Here is a 22,468-nt window from a genome sequence, read left to right on the forward strand (position 1 = left end):
ACTGAGTACTCCAATTATAATCCAGCTGAATAATAGATTCAAGAGGGAACTTTTACTTTCAAATCTATGAACACCATAGGAAAACAGTGTGTATGTGTGTGCATGCATATGTATATATGTGTGTGTGTGTGTGTGTGTATATATGTGTGTGTGTATGTATGCATAATATATGTATTCTCCACATTTGTGTGCCTGTGTGTGCACACGTTTGTGTGTATGTATACATGTGTGTACTAAGGAAGTTAATGCATATGTGTGTATGCTTCAATTTCCTACATGTGAGCAAACAGTCAGGCTTGTGATATAAGATGAAAAAAATATTTTGTGTGTGTAACGATTGACCTAGAAATTTTTTTATTGTTTTGTGACAAGTTGGCCTTCAGAAACATTAATAAGTTTTTACCCAGTACTGCCATGTTCACCTCTGAATTTGACACACACACACACACACACACTCAGAGTACTATTCTTCAACTCAGTGAGGACATTAGGTCACAAAGCCTTTTTTAAAAAAATCTTAATAGATATTACATTTAATCTACAGATGATGTTGGATATTATGGGCTATTTTAATAATATTATTTCAATCCATGATCATCAGATAATTTTCCATTTATTTGTGTCTTCTTTAATTTTTGTCATCAAAATTTTATAGTATCTATATACAGATATTTTGCCTTCCTGCTTAATTTTTTTAAGACTTTATTCATTTATTCATGAGAGACACAGGGAGAGAGGCAAAGACATGGGCAGAGGGAGAAGACAGCTCCATGCAGGAGCCCAATGTGGGACTTGATCCCGGGACACCAGGATCATACCCTGAGCCAAAGGCAGACGCTCAACCTCTGAGACACCTAGACATCCCAAATTTATTCATAAATATTTTATTGTTTTTGATACTAGTAAATGGCATTATTCTATTTATTCCTTTTCAGATAATTTATTGTAATATATAGAAATGCTACTGCTACTTAGAAGAGAGCAAAGAGACAAAATCCTTGACACTGGTGTTGGCAATGATATTTTGGATACAGTACTGAAACCAAAGCTGTGAGAACCAGCACAGCATGTACCTACCTGGCTTATACAAAGCCCGCCCCCCCACACTTAGGTGGAACTTCCCTCTCTAGTTACACTTGCATCAGTCCCAGCATGTCAGGCTCCATTCCCCAGAAGACCAGCCCAAACTTGTCCACACCATGTCTCCCAACACAGGAGTTTTGCAGAGCCTCAGTTCTGGCACCAATGGTGACGGGTCTCATTTCACCAATAGACTAGAGCATACTTAGATAAAAGGTGTACATTCTGACTGGGGACCAAATGCTGCCCACAAAAGGCAAAGAGACCCTCTTTAGATGACCATCCTGAAGGACAAAGTGACCAGGACCAAACAGTTGAGCACATGTAGCACACATAAGAGATACTCCCAGAAATGTCAGGCCCTAGGGAACAGGGAACACTATAGGCAGAGCAGTATAGGACCTCTTTTTCATAAGGTCATTACCCTCAAGAACAGGAGACATAGATGACTTCCTTAACATGCAAAAACAGGGACAGAGACTTAGACACAATGAGAAAACAGAAATTTATCCCAAATGAAAGAACAGGACAAGGCCACAGCCAGAGATCTAAATGAAACAGATATAAGTAACATGCCTGATGGAGAATTTAAGGTAATGATCATAAATATACTAAGTGGACTTGAGCAAAGAGTGGAATACATGAATAAGACCCTTACACACAGATAAGGAATAAGATGGCAGAGCTCAATAAATGAAATGAGAAACACATCTGATGGAATGAACAGTAGGCTGGAAGAAGCAAAGAAATGAATTAATGACCTAGAAGACAGAGTAATGGAAAGCAATCTGAACAAAAGAGAAACAGGCATTATGCAAAACTAGAGTAGACATAGGGACCTAGTGATGCTATCAAATGTAATAACATTTACATAATCGAGTCCCAGAAGAAGAAGAGAGAAAAGGGGGAAGAAAATTCACTTGAAGAAATAATAGATGAAAATTTCCCTAATCTAGGAGGAAACAGATATTCAGATAGAGGAGGCACCAAGAACTCCCATAAAAATTAACAAAAGCAAATTCTTGCCGAAACATGTCATAATTAAATTGGCAAAATATAGTGATAAGAAAAAATTTAAAAGTAGCAAGACAAAAGAAGACAGCAACGTACAAGGGAAAACCCATAAGATTAGCAGGAGATTTTTCTCCAGAAACCTTCTAAGCCAGAAATGATATATTCAAAGTGATATATTCAATTTGCAAGATACAAAATTGGTGTAGAATTATCTACACCAATTGAGGCAGTAGAAAGAGAAATCAAGGAATCAACCCTATTAACAAATGCATCAAATATAATAATATACCTAGGAATAAACCTAACCAATGTGGTGAAAGACCTATACTCTGAAAACTCTATAGTTTTATAACATAGTTGAAAGAAATTAATGATGACACAAAGAAATGAAAAGACATTCCATGGTTATGGATTTGAAGAGTAAATATTGTTAAAATATGTGTACTTCCAAAATAATCTACACATGTAATGCAGTTCCTGTTGAAACACCAATAGCATTTTCCATAGAACCGAAAACAAATGTGTATGGAACTACAAAAGACCTCAAATAGTGAAAGCAATCTTTGAAAACCAAAGCAAAGCTGGACATATCACAATCCCAGTGTTCAAATCGTATTACAAACGTGTAGTGATCAAGACAATATGGTACTGGTACCAAAAATAACACATAGATCAATAGAACCAAATAGAAAACTCAGAAAAAAACAGTAATATATGGCCAATTAATCTTTGACAAAGCAGGAAAGACTATCCAATGGGAAAAAGACAGTAAACTGGACAACTACATGCAAAAAAAAAAAAAAAAGGAACTGGACCATTTTCTTAGACCATACACAAAAATAAATTAAAAATGGATTAAAAACCTAAATGTGATATTGAAACCATAAAAACACTAGAAGAAAGCACAGGTAGTAACTTCTCTGTTCAGCCCTAGCAAATTTTTTCTAGATAGATTGCCTGTGGCAAGGGAAACCAAAACAAAAATAAGCTATTGTAACTACATCAAAATGAAAAGCTTCTGCACAGTAAAGGAAACAATTAACAAAACTAAAAGTTAACCCATGGAATGGGAGAAGATATTTGCAAATGACATATCTGATAAAAAGTTAGTGTCCAAAATATATAAAGAAGTTTATAAAATTCAATACCCAAAAACAAATAATCCAGCTAAAAATTAGACAGAAGACACAAATAGACTTTTCTCTAAAGAAGATGTCCATCTGTCCAGATGGTCAGATTCATGAAAAGTTGTTTATCATCAGCTACCATCAGGAAATTGCAAATCAAAATTACAATGCGATATCACCTCACACCTGTCAGAATGGCTAAAATCAATAACACAAGAAACAACATGTGTTAACAAGAATGTGAAGAAAAAGGAACCCTCGTGCACTGATGTGGCAACGCAAACAGGTACAGCCACTCTAGAAAACAGTATGGAGTTTTTTCCAGAAGTTTAAAATAGAACAATTCCAAGAACTAGCAATTGCACTACTGGGTATTTGCCCAAAGTATAAAAAACAGTAATTCAAAGAGATACATGCACCCCAATGTTTACTGCAGTCAAGATGTGGAAGCAGCCAAAGTGTTCACTGTTTGCTGAATGGATAAAGAAGTGTGTGTGTGTGTGTGTGTGTGTGTGTGTGTATTAGAATGTTATTCATCCATAAAAAGAATGAAATCTTGCCATTTGCAAAGACATGTATGAAGCTAGATGGTATAATGCTCAGCAAAATAAGTCTGTTATAGTAAGCAAATAGCATATGATTTCATTCATAGGTGGAATTTAAGAAACATAACAACCAAGAAAAGGGGAATGAGGGGGGTGAGGAGATGAGGCAAATCAAGAAACAGACTCTATTAGAGTTTAAAAAACTGCTTATTGCCAGAGGGGAATGGGGTGAGATTATGGGTTAAATAGGTGATGGGAATTAAGGAACGTGCTTGTTGTGGTGAGCAGCCAGCGATCTATGGAATTGTTGAATCGCTATATTGTACACCTGAAATTAAGACAACACTGTATGTTAACTAATTGAAACTATTATAAAAACTTAAAAAGTTAAAAAAATGGACAAAGAGCCTACATAACATTTTCCCAAAGAACACATATAGGTAAGCAATATATACATGAGAAAATACTCAACATCACTAATCATCAAGGAAATACAAATCATAACCACAATGAAGTATCATCTCATACCAGTTAGAATGACTATTATAGAAAAGACAAGAAATAAAAAGTACTGTTGAGGATGTGGAGGAAGGGGAACACTTGTACACTGTTGGTGGGAATGTAAATGGATGCAGCCACTGTGGAAAATAGTGTGGAGATTCCTCAAAAATTAAAAATTGACCTATCATATGATCCGGCAATTCCACTTATGCATATATATTATAAGGAAACAAAATCAATACCTTGAAGAGATACAAGTACTCCTGTGTTCATTACCACATTATTTACAACAGCTGAGACATGCAAACAACTGAAGTATCCATAAATGGGTAAATGGAACAGGAAAATTTGCTCTCACCTTTTACTCTCTCTCTCCCATTTGTGACAAAACGAATGAACCGTGAGAGCACTATACTAAGTGAAATAAATCTGAAAGAGAAAGACAAATACTTCATGACTTCATTTATAAATAGAATCTAAAAAACCCTGAACTACAGAAATAGAGAGTAGATTGGTTGTTGCTAGAGGTGAGGAAGGTAGATACAGGCAATCAGAAGTTACGAAATTCTGGTTATAAGGTAAATAAATTCTGGGGACTCAATGTACAGCATGGTGAGCACAGCTAAGCATACTCCATTGGATATTTGAAAGTTTCTAAGGCAGTAACTCTAAAAAGTTCTCATCACTTAAAAAAATGTAACCCTGTGAGGTGATGGATGTTAAATAAACATGGTAGTAATCATTCCACAATATATACATATATCAAATCTTTACGCAATGTACCCTAAACTGATACAATGTTATATATCAAGTATATCTCAATAAAACAGAGAAAAGGTCATTGCCAACAAAAAGAAGTATGAAAAATATGTCAAATAAATATCAGGACTGATATTGACTTAACTTTTTCATCAGGGATTATTAATTTATTGCTAGAATAAAAATCTTTATGTCAACATCTGTAAGGATTTGATATGACAATATTCATACTAAGTAGGTTTACAATTTTTTTTTTAAATTCAAGAGAGACAAGAATCACTAGGTAGTAGTCCAAGTTCAAATTTTGGAATATTGAGTGTTACTATCTTAGTAGAAACAGAATTCAAAGCAGAATTGGAAATTTTTAGATGTCATATTATTGACCAAAAATATCTTCTATCTGATAAAATGCTTTTGATAGGGAAGGAAGGCAATACTGCTATAAACCAACAAGGGAATTTATTGGCGTGTATGATTGCAAAGATCAGAAGTAGGATTGGCTTTAACCATGGCACCATCGGAAGTTTGGTATACCAGCCAAAGCTCCACCCTTGGCTCTACTCACTTTAACATGTCAGTTTCATCCTAAAATTAGTTCCCCTGATAACAACAAAAAAATATGGCTGCAATGGTTTCTCATCTCATACACTATAATGTCTACAGTAAGAAAAATCATATTTCTTTCACCTCCCTGCAAGGAGAAAAGAAACTTTTTTTTTTCTCCAGAATCCCTAAAAACTCCTGAAACTTCATTGTTTCCTACTGTATTATGGTATTCATTCTTAAGCCCATTATTGGAGACAGGGTATGAAGTACAGTAGGTAGCTTCAGAAATCAGCCTACATTTATATCTTTGGAAAAAGAGTCAAGCTTACACAGATCTCACATCTGACTACTGTGGAGGGGAAGTTTTCTAAAGGAAAATCTGAAAAGTGGATAATGTTGCTAGCTAGAAGGAGAGCCATAGAAGTGAACATAAAGAGACTTGTTTAAGAAAAATTACTTGAGAGTAGGGGTAATTAGAATAAAGAAAATTAAGAAACAACTGCCATAACTGAGACTCAAGATTATAAAAGTTTTGACCAAGATTATAAAAGCTGGAGTAATCAAGAGATAAACAGATACAGGAGGCCTAAAACTATAACAACAAATGGGAGACTGACTCTACCCTGAATTGCAATAATATTCTAAGAGTTATGAAAAGCAAAGGCAGCATATTTTTTATGTATTATACCTCATTATAGAAATTGATCCTGTTTAGAGGGCACAGTCTTAAGAAGAACTAGAGAAAAGGAACAAAAATATCAAAATGGCATGGAAAACGCGACCTACTGTTTCTTCATTCTAAATCTAGTATGGCTGTGTTGAGGACCTATTAGGTAAAAATAGCCAGGTTGATGAACCTGAATGCACAGTAGCTAGCAATGTAGAAAATGAAATCTTTGGTCAAAATCAACTCTAGGAAAATTTTTCAGATGACTAGAGTTCAATTGCCTTTGAAACAATTTGGAACACACTCTGAACTTGCCTCACCTTTTCACTATAGTTATAACGTAACAGGCAGGTGCATCCCACTTTTTACAGCTGTGTGAAGAAATCTCCAATTTCAAACAATGAGTATTTAGTTGATTTACTTCCAAGTTCACAATCTCAAGGTTATATGGCATGTTGGGTTATATGCATGTTATTCTAACTCTTCTAGGATATTTTAGGTTTTGGTTATTTGTTCTCTCCTTCTTCATTGGCTAGTTTTGTATTCACACACTGGCTCATGTCATTATGTTTTCTTTGAGTGCTAAGGTTAAACTCTTTCTGAGTTTTGCTACTACTACATTCCCGGAGAAAAAGAGTAATTTTCTATTGGTATTCACTATTTTTTTCCTTGCATCCAACTACAATCATGTTTCCTCTTAACAGCTAGAATTTCCATGACAGTGTTCCCTTGTATCTTTTCAGAAATGGATTCTGACCCATCTTCCCTGAATATCTAACTCAGTTTCTTTTTTACCTCCATGTTTTCTAACTCCAGTTATTTTGATTAAATGAATTAATGTAACAAAGCATTTTTAAAATTTTTTTATCAAAATTTTTTAATCCCTCCTAGTTTTCTCTATTCTATTTTTAGAAAATGTATAGGTTCATTAAAGATAACCAATTTCCATAAAATTTACTTGACCACATCAAGTTGATACCGTCCTATCTGAAATTGTTATACTTCTCTCTAGTGAGTTTCCAATTATTGGTATTCTTACTTTTTTTTGAGTGCTTATATGTGCCATGCTCTGTGTAAAGTATTTTATAACTGTTTTCTTTTTCATTTTTATGTTTGTGAGGTCGATACCACTAATGTTCACATTTACACATGAGTAAATTGAACTCCATGAAGGTGAAATACCTAAAATCAATTAGGAAGTGTTGGAATCTATCTTTGAATTCTAGCCTACAAACCTGATATATTTAATCACTGTATTTTGCTTCTTCTCTGTTTTCTTCTTTTACTTGTGATTAGCAGGGTCTAAATTTAGGGCTCTTGTTTTGAGTTCAGACAAGATAAATATGCATTAAACTCCATATTGATAAACTCCATTGATAAGCAAGATGTATTTTCAATACATCTAGTCTCAGTTATCTGTGATATTTTTCTAACAACTTCATAGAGAGTTTTGCAAATCCATCAGTCAAATATCTCATCTGGAATATCCTGTATTCATGCACATGAGGATGCAGAATGTGTTTAATGCTTGCATTTTAATTCCTCTGACTCTTATTAGTCAGCCATTAGTTGAATCTGTAGAACTATCTTTATGTTTCTGCAAATGCTAACTCATTCCCTGTCCCCGTATACCTCATAGGGAACCTCCATTGAGTAAGACATGATTGTTGAAGCTGGATTTCTTCTTTAAAGACATATAATGAACTTTTAATGTGTAAAGTAAAATAATAATTATTAGGAATGAGAAGTTGAAAAGAATGACTCTTCTCCTTTGATTTATTGGAAGCCAAATCCCACCTTTTATACACTTGTGACCACTTCTTAAAAATCATTTCTATGAATTCCTAGTCTATTATACATTCCTTAAATGTTAATCCTCATGGAATTTGGCCTTAGTCATCTTTTTTTTTATCTCAAAAAATAGTTGTGTGTACATTTCTGTTGTGATTTAATAAGCATATACAAGTAATACCTGGCAATGAAATCTCTATCTCAGTCTATTTGTAGTCTAATATACCAAATAGTTTACAAAACATTTATGCTTAAACATACTACAGACATTTCAAGCTAATATATTTAAAGGAAAATTCTTGTTCTCTCTCACATTATTCTTCCTCCTCATGCATTCTCCATCTCAGTAAATGGAGATTTAGTCCACAGTATCCCTCAATCCAGTAAAACTAAACAACTTCCTCCTCCTCTTCTAAGACTTTATTTATTTAACACTAACCACTTACTGACCACCCAGGTGCCCCTAAACTCATTCTCCTTTTTCATTCTCCTAATCCAGTAACCAAATCCTTTCTGTTTTATCTTCTTATTCTCTCTCATCTCTCCCTTCACACTTCTTACTACTAAAGATCAAGCCTGTGTTACTTCTTTCCTACATTGGTACATTATCTTTTTCATCATTTTCCGGAATAAAAATACTATCCCTTCTCCAAATCATCCTTCACCGTCAGAATGCTGTTTCTAAGGATTAATTGAGTAGCTCTACTGCTTGAAATCCTTCGTTTTCTTCAGGACAAAACATAAACTTCAGAGCATAATATAACACGGTCTTTATGTCCTGGCTATTATCTCTTTTCTCTAATGTGCTGCTAGGGGAATGAGACATACAGAATGTTTGCTAATTCCAGAAAACATCATATGTCATGAGGCAAGAACATGGCAAATGGTTTTTTATAACATATATGGAACATACAAAGACATGATTCCAATAAATGATTTTTATATTATATCACATGTATAATCATTTTAATATATAAGAATATGAATCAATCATTATATATTTTATTATCTCTATAATATTTCAAGTTGCAAAGTGTTTATATTTATACTAATTAGAATTAATTATAATCATACAATACAAGCAGTATCTGACATCTTTTTTAAATGTATGAAAAAATTATTAGGTATTTATTCTTTCACTCTTAAAAATAGGCTTTTATTTACACTTCATATTCTCTAAGGTTGAGATGAATGTCATGGGAGAAGAAAAGACAAGTATAAAACTCTGGAAAATTAAGTAACACCTTTACCTGGTGATGGAGGTGGAAACAGGCCCATCAACTCTGTTAGTCTGCATTAGTTCAGCCATAAAAGAAAGTATATGACTTCACCATAGTCTTCTGTGGTAACCTAATTCTCACAAGCTATCTCAGGATAACAGATTGGAAACATTTGTATAAAACTTTAATTTTCCACAGACCTTTTTTTTTTTTTTCCCCAGAATCCCAGAAGTGCTTTTCTTTAAGTTATTAAGTTACATCAGCTTTTTGGATTCTATTACCAGAAAGTAACAAGCTTTTCTTCATCTTTTAAAGTCAAGATCTAAAGAATGTTAGCGTATTGTGAAGCAATTATTTATTCCAATTAAGATAAAAGGTATACAGTTCAAGGGATTTAGTATTACCATTAAAAATGATAGACAAATGGATATATTTTAGGATTAAATCTTTTTAAGTTCTATTAGTGTGATATAGCCTGGTGGGAGAGCAAGGGTTACTACAATTCCATTATTTTGGAGTTAAACCTTAAATAGTGAGCACACACATTCCTCTAAAGATTAAGAAGCATTTCCTTTCATACTTGATTTGCCACATGGAGTTGATTACTTCTAAATTTGATTCGACTCTTATAGAGTAAGCCTCATCAGTTCCAGGGGAGAACTCTAAAGCTTTGACTTTAATGCCTCAGAATGGTGCTACATGTAAATTAAGTTAATGTGTAGTCATCTCTATAGATTTGAATTCTCAGGAAAATAACGTCTTACAATATTTCTTTTTCCTGTAATAAATGACCTGTAATAAATTTCCTATAAGGAATCCATAACCAGCAATATCAGAATGAGTACAAAATTTAATGTTGTCATATACATTGTTTTTGAACTTCAGTATAGTTAGTAAATGCTATTGAAATCTTATGGAACTTAAATATTGCATTATAATCCATGATTACAATAACAAGAGGTTTAAGTCATATATAAGAAAAGTGAATCTTTTATCTCCATATTTGTTAAAACATATATAGGCCAGACATTTCTTCAGACTTCATTTCCTCAGAGAGAACTTCTCTGAATATCCCAATTACCCTCGTTTGTCATTTACCCTGCCTTAATTTTTTTGTCAGCGCTTAGTTTTACTGATGATATATTATATATTAATCATTTTATTTTTAATCTCACTAGAATAAGATTTTGAGTTACTACGGTATGTCTAGTACTTTTCTCAATTGATATTTGTTAACTGAATGTATAAATGCATGATAATATATGCCAATGAAGGGCCCTTTATTTGGAGTTAGACAACATTGGTTGGCATGACTATTAATAATGGCAAAAGGTGAAGGACTATTGATAATAACCTTGTCTATAAAATAAAATATGAATGATGTCATTTACTAGGATTGTTGGTTGAACATATCAAATGAGCCCCAATGAAAGTACTGTATACAATGTTCGAGTTTACTGATTGTTAGCATTGTCATTGCTTTGACTTCTTTTTTTGAACCAGTTAAACTATCTTTAAATTTGATCACATTCTTTAAATTATTTTGTTTTCCAAAAGGAGGAGACAAATTTAACTGCCTTAGGTATATTTATTTAATTCATATATCATCTACTATTTGACTAAACATATAAACAAAAAATAGACTGGGCAAGATTTAAAAATTGGACTCTGTCACATCTCTATAGCACTAATCACTTTCTTTAGAGGCATATATTTTCTAAAGATTTATAATATATGCATATATGTTATATTAAGTATCAAAAGAAAACAGAAAAAATAGATTGTCGAGGTAGGTATAAACATAGATTCCTGAGTAATGAAGAATGCTCTATCTATTTAGATACCTAAAAAATACAAGAATGGAGGATTGGGGGTTAATGAGATATATAGAAGAGAAAATTTATGTACTTATGAGTGTGATCATAAAACAGGTAGATCTTTGCTTTTTATAATAATGCTTATGAGAGAGAATTATTCAGAGAGTAGACTTTCCACAATGAATGAATATGACCTATCTCATACGCGTCAGCCAACTTAAATATGTAGTCACCTTACCCCTATTTTTGCATGAAGTGACCAAAAACAAAGTGACCATGGTGGTAGAGATTACCTGAGCCCAATAAGAATGAATGAGCCTCTCAACAAAGATGGTAGAGCTACTGTCACTGCTGTATGTAAGATTTGCCAACAAAAGAGACCAAAAATGGGCCTTCAATATGGCACAATTCTTTGAAGAGAGTAGGTCTCATGTTGGTTACATAGGACTTCTACCCTGGAAGGTACAAATATTCATCTTTAGCAGATTTAGTATTTATTCAGAATATAGATTTACCTTTTCTGCCTAGGGTGCCTCTACCTGAACCACCACCCAAAGGCTTACAAAGTACTTAACCTACTGATATGTAATTCTGTATGACATTGCCTTAGACCAAAGGGCCTATTTTCTAAGAAAGTAGTTATTATCACAAGCATATGAATACAGAATACACTGATAATTGTATGTTCTTTATTAATGAGTTCACTGGGGGCAACTCTGCATGCTCTGTCTGGACCACTGAACCAGTATATGGGATGGCAGAAACCATGGCCTGGCAAAAGCAAGGCTACTGAAGTTTTAGACCCCTCAAGAATAAAGGTCTGGGTTCACTCCAGTAGGAAAGCATAAAGACTAGCCAAAGTACTGGCTAAGAGTGAGGGAAATGTGGAAAAGCAATAGAATAGAGAGACAATGAATACTGATAGTGGTGTCAGGACAGAGCAGATAAAACAGCAGGGGCCGTAGCTTGCTTCACAGATTCTTATTCCTTAAGTATTTCAGATATTGAGGCAAGATAACACCTTGAAGTAGACCACAAATAACTGGATTTTACCTCTGCCCTCCCCTGCTCTGTTCAGAAAAGAAATGAGGGTATTGTCCTCATAATTATGGAGACTCCATATTATAGTATGAAAGCTAGATATGAAGAGCAATAGTGTATCTCTATGGTTCTAGAGTTGGAATATATCATTCTTCCCACATTCACCACTTCAGATCTTCCAGGCCTAATAAATAGCTTGTTGTAGCTGCCACTATAGTGATTTGATCTGTGTGGGATCTCACATACTTCATTCAGAGAGTACAACTCCTTGACTCCTGCATTTTCTACCCAAGGGATTTCCTAAAGCGGACTCCATGGGACTCTGCTTGGTTTTCACATATGCATATCTTAAAAGTAGTTTTGGCTAATACCCAATGGAGCAATGCTTTTATTAATGGGAGATGGGGAACCATGGTTAAATTCTTCTGCCTTTCTCACCCCAACATAGTCAGGTCTCTATAAACTGAGAAGCAGTATATTTGAATTTTATAGGGGCATCCTAAGGGATTAAAAAAAACTATTTAGCAGTAACCAGCTCAAAATAATCTCTAAACTATTTTATTTTCCTGTCTCTCACTTCTGTTCCCTGGGATTGCACTACCAAAAAAACAAACAAACAAACAAAAAAAAAAACAAAAACAAACAAAAATACAATAGCAATTAAACACTCTGCCAGAGACTGCTTTCTGGGGAACCCAGGCTAAGATAAAGATCTTTTCTGGATTGCAAGATATTTCTCAAGTAAGAGGAGAGCAATGAAAGTTAAAGATGTAAAAAACAGTGAACAGAAATAGCACTGGGATTCTCTACTAAATGATTATGTATGGGCTTTATATTCAGAACAGCATTCTGCCTTTAAATAGATTATTGCTATTTTTCTTTTTTTTCATTTTATTTTTTTATTTTTATTTTTTTAATAATAAATTTATTTTTTTATGGATGTTCAATTTGCCAACATACAGAATAACACCCAGTGCTCATACCGTCAAGTGCCCTCTCAGTGCCCGTCACCCATTCACCCCCACCCCTTGCCCTGGTTTATGTATACAATGGAATATTTGCCATTAGAAATGACAAATACCCACCATTTGCTTCAACGTGGATGGAACTGGAGGGTATTATGCTGAGTGAAATAAGTCAATCGGAGAAGGACAAACATTATATGGTCTCATTCATTTGGGGAATATAAATAATAGTGAAAGGGAATAGAAGGGAAGGGAGAAGAAATGGATAGGAAATATCAGAAAGGGAGACAGAACATGAAGATTATTGCTATTTTTCTAATTTTGTTAATTTATGTCATAATTTAAGACCCAAATAGTAGGCATCTACACTATGCTTCTTCTGTTGACCAAAATCTGTGAATGATTGTCAAATTTAGCAACTATTTTTATAATAGTTTTGAAAAATAATTACCATAATTGGGTAACTTGTTATTTTTAAAAAACTATGAACATACTGAATATAATTTCCCAATACATTTTTTAAAAGAAAGCCTTAGGAATTCTTTTCTTGTGCAATCAATTATATTACTAAGTAAGAAATCTAAGTGAAAAAAATATGTCTGAACTCTGGGAGTGGATATGTACCGATATAACTAAAGATATAAATGCAGGGTAAATTTTGAAATGTAAGAGCAGGACAGTTATTTCAAGTCCCTCATGCCATAAAAAAATGTCTATCTTATTTTAATTTCCATTTTAAATTTTAAAATTTTAATTATTTTAAATTTTTTATTTATTTTAATAATAAATAATTTATTTTAATGTATTTTAAATTTTTAAATTTTAAATTTTAAAATTAATCCCTCTTTCCTCTCTCACTTGCTCTGGCTCTTGCTCTTTGATCCCTTGTACTACCATGTTCCTTCAGGTAAAGGGTCTGCAATAGAAATATGACAACACCAGAATTTTCCTGAATCCCTTCTGTGGTGGTATTATCTCTTGGCAGACTCCATGTTACAGAATGGATGTCTTGCGGCATAATTCATGAAAATATTACCTTAGTCGAATCTTCCTGTTAGAATAATACATGTCATAAAGTACGTATAGGTTCTACAATATTGTAGGAAATTCAAGTGGGAGCAAACTATCTCAGATGATAAATTTTCATTAGTCATAGGTGTCACTATTAGTAAATAAAGGAACATTGTGGTTCCCTAAAGCAGAAACCACGAGAGAGGAGGAAAAGTCAAAAGATATATATGACAAAATCAGATACTCTTAAGAGTAAGTCTGATGCTCTAAGATATTAGATTGTTCTCAAAATCGTTAGAGGGATACTATTTCATTGTTTTAACAGCTTCATTTTGTCATGTTTACATGCTTACACACCAGAATAAACAATGTTCTATTACATTGGAGAGTTGGTTTTTATTCAGTTACATGAGTCTCTCGAGTAATGAAAACTCACCTAAGCAACATTTAACCTATTTCTTGGCTGAGTTTCCTGTAGTTTAGCAACTAGCATACAATGAATAGCTATTTGATTGGCACCCATGTGCTCCAACAAGAATATCTCTAAATTCAGAGAAATCCAAACAAAAAGAAAGTAGTTGGTTGTACCAATACATTAAAAAAAGAAAAAGGATAATAAAATATATTTAGACAAAAGAGCAAATAAAATATTTTTTATCCTTGTCAAGTCATACAGTAGGCTTTTATGACTTTCTGCTCTTATATCATAAAGGCTATATCACAGGTATTCTGTTGAGATTTGCTTTATGACTTTCCGCTCTTATATCATAAAAGCTATATCACATGGTATTCTTTTGAGATTTGCAAATGATGTTCTAACATTTTAAATTAATTTCTATAATAAAGCATTTTAGACTTTGAGTCTTCAGAAAAATGCTCATTTTCCCATTTTTTCAATATCTGTCAACTAATTCCCACACATCTATTTTGCTCATTACATTACTGATCATCCAGAGGAAAAAAAAATCTTTCCAGCACAGCATTTAGCAATAATCAGGAGGTGTGGAGTTTTGGTAACATACTGTAGAGTTTCTCACCAATCTTGTTTCTTAGTTTTGTGCACACAGAGGGACTATATTTTCCACAATTTTATGTAATTAAATTGATACCCTATGACTAGTTCTGAACAGTAGAATGTAGAGAGTAGAGTATACCCTATTTTGCCCAGGTCCCTAAAATTTCCTTAAGAACTTTGGCTAGGAAACTAATCTCTTCTTTATGACCACAAGTAAAGGATTTCAGATGCCAAAGGCGCACAGTAGAAAGATGATGGAGTCCAGAATGACTACTAGATGAAAGGTTCTCAGGAAAGATTCCTCATTAGCATCAGATAGTCAAATTAGGAGCAAAAATTAAGAAATAACTTTTCATTTGATTAATCCACTAAAACTTGAAAACTGTTCATTTTAGCAGCTCATGGTAAACGCCTTCATGATTTTAGAGTTAAATACAGTGATCCTGAGGTCAAATATAGTTATCAGATCTATACTACAGAGCAAGCTGATATGTATAAATCCTCATTTAATTTCAGTCATCTCAGATACATTCACCTAATGAAGCTCTATTGAACAGAAATGGGATATTAGACTCTGATAGATGAGTTCCACAAAAATCTGAACATGCAAACTATGGAAAATCATAATCCTTACTGAGACCTGAAACCCAGTTTCTTCTCTCATTTCCAACCAATCCAATAAATTACTTCTGTCTTCCACTGCCCCAGCTATTTGGAAAGTAGAGATACTGATTATTGTGAGAAAATTTACTTAAAAAATATATTTTATTTATTTGACAAAGAGAACCAGAGAACACAAGTGGAGGGAGCAACGGAGGGGGAGGGAGAAGCAGGCTCCCCACAGATGCAAGGCTGGATCCCAGGATCCCGGGATCATGGCCTGAGCAGAAGGCATCTGCTTACCCAACTGAGCCACCCAGGTGCCCCAAGTGCTATTTTTAACAGTCAGTATGAGGATACACTAAAAATATTGGTGATATACTTAAAACAAGCTATATTTTTTTGCATTTAAAAAAGGAAAGCAATCAGGTATTCTGGAGAAAGTGTAGAAATAGCATACAAGAAAGTTACAAAAACATATTTGAAGAAGGTAAAATACGTAATGATTACAAAAATTGATGGAGTTTAGAAAGAATATATTTAACTGAAATGCTGTGAATATCATACATAGAATGATAGGAATAGAAACATTGGGTGTATAAGAAAAAATCTTAGTACACACTTGTTCAGCAGTAAAGTTAATAAATACATACATACATACAAATAAATATCTCCTGTAAATATTCTTTTTCACTTATTAGAATTAACCTATAACACTCGGAAAACTAAAATATTACCAGAGCATAGGTGTTTTTAACCTGGATGATGTGGAAGTAAAGATATAACTGCAAAGGCTGGGAAGTAAAAGGGAGGAGTAGAAATAGAGATAAGAATAGTATTGCTACTATCTTCATACTTATATAAAGATGAATCAAATGATTCTGGATAATTAACAAGCTAATAGTTGTAAGGAGAAGTTGATAGGTTATTGGAAATAATGTAAGGGGTTCATAGCTTCATCTTAATTGCTAAGAGTCAATAGACAATGTCTAGAATTAATGCAAGAAATACTAGCATAGGTATGCTATTAAACATTATTTAAGTAGCCAAGAAGAGAAAACAAATGGTTATATATGTTTATTTCCCAGTATAGGGAAATTTGACAACAGATTTCTGTTGTATATTATTGTATTTGGTACTTATTTTTTTAATTGCATGTTTTACTTCTTTCTTTTTTAAACAAGACTTAGTAATGACAAGAGAAGAGAAAAAAGAAGACTTAAAGAAAACTGTAGTTATAAGAAAGTACTGACTTATAAGCAGGTGCCAGGCAAGACAAAACATGGCACATGTAGAAATCTCCAACTAACCTCTGAGTGTAGAAGGAAACACAGGTGGATAGGTAATCTGTGTGGGGAGATCCTCTCCCACTTTTGCATGACATTTGAGTGAGCTCTGGTGGTTGATGGATAAATAGAAGAGCAAACTTCTTTAAACTCTAATTCACTAAAAGTTGCCTATTCTTTAAGAAGCTAGTCTTGGAGAGGCAGTAGGCAAATTTTCATAAGAGCCAAGGAATATCCTGGTTAGAAAGAGATTAGACATTCTGGAAGCTTCATGTTATAGATTTTGTTTTCATGAAGTTTGGAGATTATCCAAGTAATGTCTACCAGAAAGAAGTCATTAAAGACCTCAAAGGACACAACAACAATATAAGGGAAGAAAAAGAAATCTTCAGGAGGATGCTTTTCACAAAGAATCACATTCCTTTTTCGAAAGCATAGACACTTATTTTATGAATTCGTCTACAGGGACACTTAGCTTCTCAAATTTTGGTGAATATTCACCTTATCCTTATAGTAATCCAACAATTATTGACTGATAAGATCTTGGCATCTGATAATGAACATCTTCTCTGCGGTATTTTTTTTTGCAAGTGTATGTTACATGAAATAACTTCTCACTATGTAGAGACCATGAATAGAGATGGCTCCTTGGAGTTCTGTAATTTCTCTTTGTTGAATAAGTTACCATACTGGATATTTTTTTCCCTCTGATGGTCTTCATGTTCTCACTTACATCCCACTCTTTCATTAATCCATCAATATTTGCTATATAGACACTTCACCTTAGTACATAGTGGATATACAGCAGGAACATTCAACTTTCCATTTGAGCATGCAGAACCAAAATAAGTGTTTTTCTATATGCCAGACCTAAGAAGAAATGAAGTACTTTCTTGATTTTCTTGCTGTCAATATCTCCTCTGCTACTATTTTCACTTTAATGTGGCCACCTCATGTTGTTGTTGTGTGTTTATTAAGGCTGACTCTTCCAAGAATTCCAGATTGAAAAACCAATTTGCCTTTGATTTCTCTGAACTTATTCAAGGATTCTCTAATGTATCCCCAGTCTATAAGACTTTCTTCACATCACTTTACAGCCAATGAAGAATTGTTTTTAAGTATATTCTCTGTAGAGTAAAAACACAGTTCTGTGTATCCTATTCTTTCTCCATTCTATAATTTTTAAATTCTGCACTCTGAGTTTCAAAGATCTCTACTAATGATCAAAGTAATGGTTTTGAAATGAAAGTAACTCAAAAAATAAATCAACTGCCCAGTTTTTGCATTGGAAAGTCAGTTTTTAAGACTTGTTTTGAAAATCAGTTTTTTTAACTTTTTATTATGAATGAGTTATTTTGTGTTCATATATTCCAATTTTACACATAGTTAACAGAATAAAAGCAACATCATTTCAGTTTAGAGTAAATAACAAAAAAGACAAAAATGTGATATAGTTTCAATATAAGACAAATCATTGGTCTAGACTTCTGAAATGGTGACAATGGTAATTTTTAAAAATACTATTAACTGAATTGGGCTCATGCAAACCAGAAAGTCCAAATGAACTCAAAGTAAAACGCTCCCTAAAAATATGATGCAATAACAATAAACTTTTGGGGAAACACTAGACAGTAGTTGCAATCAGCAATGGGATAAAAGAACACAAAATACTTATATTAATTACAAGACTACGATATAAGAATTGGGGGTAAAACAATTTGTGTAAGTATTAGCTTATTATTACAAGGGAAAAAGAATATTTGTAGTTTTCTTCAAATAAGTAAATGAAAAATGATTGTGATTGTCTACTATGGATAGGTACAGTCAATTTTCGATTGATTAAAACTCCATAGTTTTAAAGTACAAAGAGAGAATACAGTGAGGAATTTCATGGCTATATAATTGTCCAAAGCATAATTTAGGACAGGATCTCATTTTGGGGGTGGTGGTGGGATTATTTCTTTTTCAAATTTATTTCAATCATTATGATTACACAAAGAAAAAAATCTCAGTTATTGCTAATTTTTTCTCAATTGAATAGGTTTTTTAAAAAGCTAACAAATTGGGGGATCCCTGGGTGTTTCAGCGGTTTAGCGCCTGCCTATGGCCCAGGGCGCGATCCTGGAGTCCCGGGATCGAGTACCGCATCGGGCTCCCGGCATGGAGCCTGCTTCTCCCTCTGCCTGTGTCTCTGCCTCTCTCTCTCTCTCTCTCTCTCTCTCTCTGTCTATCATAAATAAACAAAGACAAGGAAACTGTAAGAAGATATATGTTAACTAACTTGACTGTAGTAATCATTTTGTTACAACCATGTGTATATACCCATGTCATGTTGTATACCTTAAATATATACAAGTTTTTTATTGGAAAAGAAAGTAACTCTTATGGCTTTCTGAAACATACATTTACATACATCAGTTAATAGTTATTACAAAGTCACACAATAGATAGATTCTAAATTATGTTGAGGGTTGAAAAGATAACGTTAAAGGGCTACTTATAATTTCTTTATCATTTAAAATAATAGAATTGTTTCGTTTCTCTTTGTGACTTTAAAATGTGTAGCTTTGTGAGAAACTAAGAAACTTTTTATTAAAAGTGGTATTTCTATTAATATGCTTATTTATATATTTAATAGGCATAATTTCCTTTCATATAATTTTCCTTAGGATCTAAAAGAAAGGGAAAGCTACAGTGTAATGCTTCATGTTTAAATTGAATTTTACATAATTAATTTTCATAACAATAATTCATATTTGAATTAAATTTTACTAAATTTTCAGTTCACATGGAAATTAACAGTACTTTTATTGGCTTTTTATTCCTCTTAAAATCTTCCAAATTTGCCTTGTATCTTACATGTAATCACCTAGAATTTTAGCAGCATACCAATTTATTCATTTATTCCTGATTTACTCACATAACATTTATTAAGTGCTGGTTATATTTTCTATACATAAGATTTAAGGAAATTAAATATCTTTATTATATAAATTATCACTTGAGGGGAAGCACAGATATATAATAATGGCAGTATAGAGAACTATGATTATAACAGGGTTAGCTGCAGGTTATACTTATAGCACAGAGAAAATAATTAGCTCTTGGATGAATTAAGAAGTTAAGTATTTGAGTGGAGTCTTGAAATCCAAATATAGTCATCCCAGTTGAGAAGAGGTGAGATAGGTTGTCAACACTTGGAGGAGGAAATCACTGGGGAGCTTGGAGCAATAATCAGGTCCAGCTCATGAAGTCTTTTATGCCAACATAATGAATTTGTAGGCAACACTAACTGATTAAATTGTTTTAACATTTTACACAGTGGAATAACAACATTATATAATAATCTAAATTAATTCATTTAAGTTCAATGTATTTTATTGTTCTCCAGTGTCAGGTACTAGGACAACAATGCTGAAAAACAGAAAAGGCTTATAATTAGATGAAAAAAAAAAACAGAATTTGAACAGAAAGATTAGAAATGTCAGAAAATATCAATCTAAGAAAAAACAGTCTAAGATAGCTTATAAGTCTTGGTCATCTAACAAAGATGACCATGACAAAAAGAGACAAATATTTAGAAATTAATGGTGGCAGGGTTTGCTTAGCATGAGAGGATGTTGATAATTGTGATATAATATATAAGAATAGAGAAAAGCAATGTTTTCCAAAGGGCACAAGATGATAGCAATGACAGCAAGATGGTGAAATAGAAAGTTTCAGCTCTTATCTCCACAGAAACACTGATTTTGCAACCATCCATGGATGAAAATACCTTCATGAGGGTTCTGGAACCCAGGAGAGAAGTTACAGTATCCCAGTAGAGGACAGAAATGAGAAAAGAAGCATTGAAAAAAATAAGAATAGTTTCAATTTACCTATGTCACCCCTCACCCAGGCTGGCATAGTGCAGCCCCAAGAAAGATCGTCTCAGTCTTTCAGTTCTCCTGTGGAGGAAAGAGACAGTGAAATGACATTTGACTTTTCTACCAGAGAAACCTACTTTTGTCATGCCATATCCATTGAGGAATTATTAGCTATATTGTCTAGGAGTAGCTAAGAACAAAGAAATTTCCTTGTAAAAGAAGAAAGAAAAGGAGTAGGAGGCTCATTTAAAGGCAAAATGGCTGAAAACTTCCTAGATCTGGAGAGAGAAATAGATGTCCAGACTCATGAAGCACGAAACATCTCAAATAGGTTGAACCTAATGAGGTCTACATTGACACATGTTATAATTAAATTGTCAAAAGTCTAAGATAAAGAGAATTTTGAAAGCAGTAAAAGTTACTTGTCATATACAAGGAAACTATCATAAGGCCATCAGCAAAGTTCTCAAAAAATACATTGCAGGCAAGAAGAAAGTGGGATGCTATTGCAAAAGCATAAACAAACAAAAAGCTATTAAGAATACTATACTGGCAAAGCTATCCTTCAAAAATGCAGAAGAAAGAATTTCTCAAATAAAAACTGAGGAAGTTCATCACCAGTACAACTGCCTTACAAGAAATGCTTAAGGGAGTTCTTCAAATGTAAACAAAGGATGCTAGCAGTAATATAAAAATTATAAAAGTTTAAATCTTACTGGAAAAGGTAAATATATAGACAACTACAGAAAATGGTGTGCATAAATCACTTTAACCCTAGTATAAAATATAACATTATTAAGAGTAACTATAACCACAAAAATTTGTTAATTGATATGCACCATTAAAAAAAATAAATACTGGGGCACTTGGGTGGCTCAGTCTAAGCATCTGCCTTTGGCTTGATCTCAGGGTCCTGGGATCAAGTCCCGTATCAGGCTCCTTGCTCAGCAGGGAGTCTGCTTCTCCCTCTACCCCTCCTCCCTGCTCATGCTCTCTCTCACACACTCTTTCAAATAAATAAATAAATAAATAAATAAATAAATAAATAAATAAATAAAATCTTAAAAAAGAAGTAAATATTGACATTAGTAACATAAATTGTGTATCTGGAGAGTAAAATCATAGAGTGTGTGTGTGTGTGTGTGTGTGTGAGCATATGTGTCAAATTCAAGTAAGTTATTATCAGCTTAAAACTGATATCCTGGCAGATAATGACTATAAAAAACTTTATACAAGTCTCATGGCGACCACCAAAAAAACGTATAGTAGACACAGAAAATATAAAGAGAAAAGAATCAAAGTATTTCACTACAAAAAAGACAGCAAGAGGAGACAGGAACAAAAGAACATGACATATAGAAAACAATTAACAAAATGGCAATTGTATGCTCTTCCCTATAAATAATTACTTTAAATATAAAGTGATTAAATTCATCAAACAAAGGATATAGAATGCCTGACACTAAAAAAAAAAAAAAAATCATTCAACTATGTGCTGTCTATAAGAGATTCAGTTCAATTTAAGAGCACAGATATGCTAAAAGTGAAGTGAAAAAATAAAATTCCATGCAAACAATAACCAAGTAAGAGCCAGGGTGGTTATACTTATTTCAGACA

General features: G+C 33.3%; 1 protein-coding gene across 2 annotated transcripts in view; it reads right to left on the reverse strand.

The window, feature by feature from the left end:
- The window catches only part of CNTN5 (contactin 5), a 1,277,333-nt gene that overhangs the window by 805,364 nt on the left and 449,501 nt on the right, over positions 1 to 22,468 (reverse strand). Inside the window, exon 3 of one of the 2 annotated variants that reach the window (XM_038568215.1) lies at positions 4,626 to 4,696. The exons of the other annotated variant lie outside the window; for it this stretch is intronic. The gene's annotated coding sequence lies outside the window, so the exon portion shown is untranslated. The remainder of the gene's footprint in view (positions 1 to 4,625; positions 4,697 to 22,468) is intronic. 2 annotated transcript variants of the gene reach the window in all.

This window comes from Canis lupus, chromosome 21 (assembly GCF_011100685.1).
Source record: "Canis lupus familiaris isolate Mischka breed German Shepherd chromosome 21, alternate assembly UU_Cfam_GSD_1.0, whole genome shotgun sequence".
NCBI lineage: Eukaryota > Metazoa > Chordata > Mammalia > Carnivora > Canidae > Canis > Canis lupus.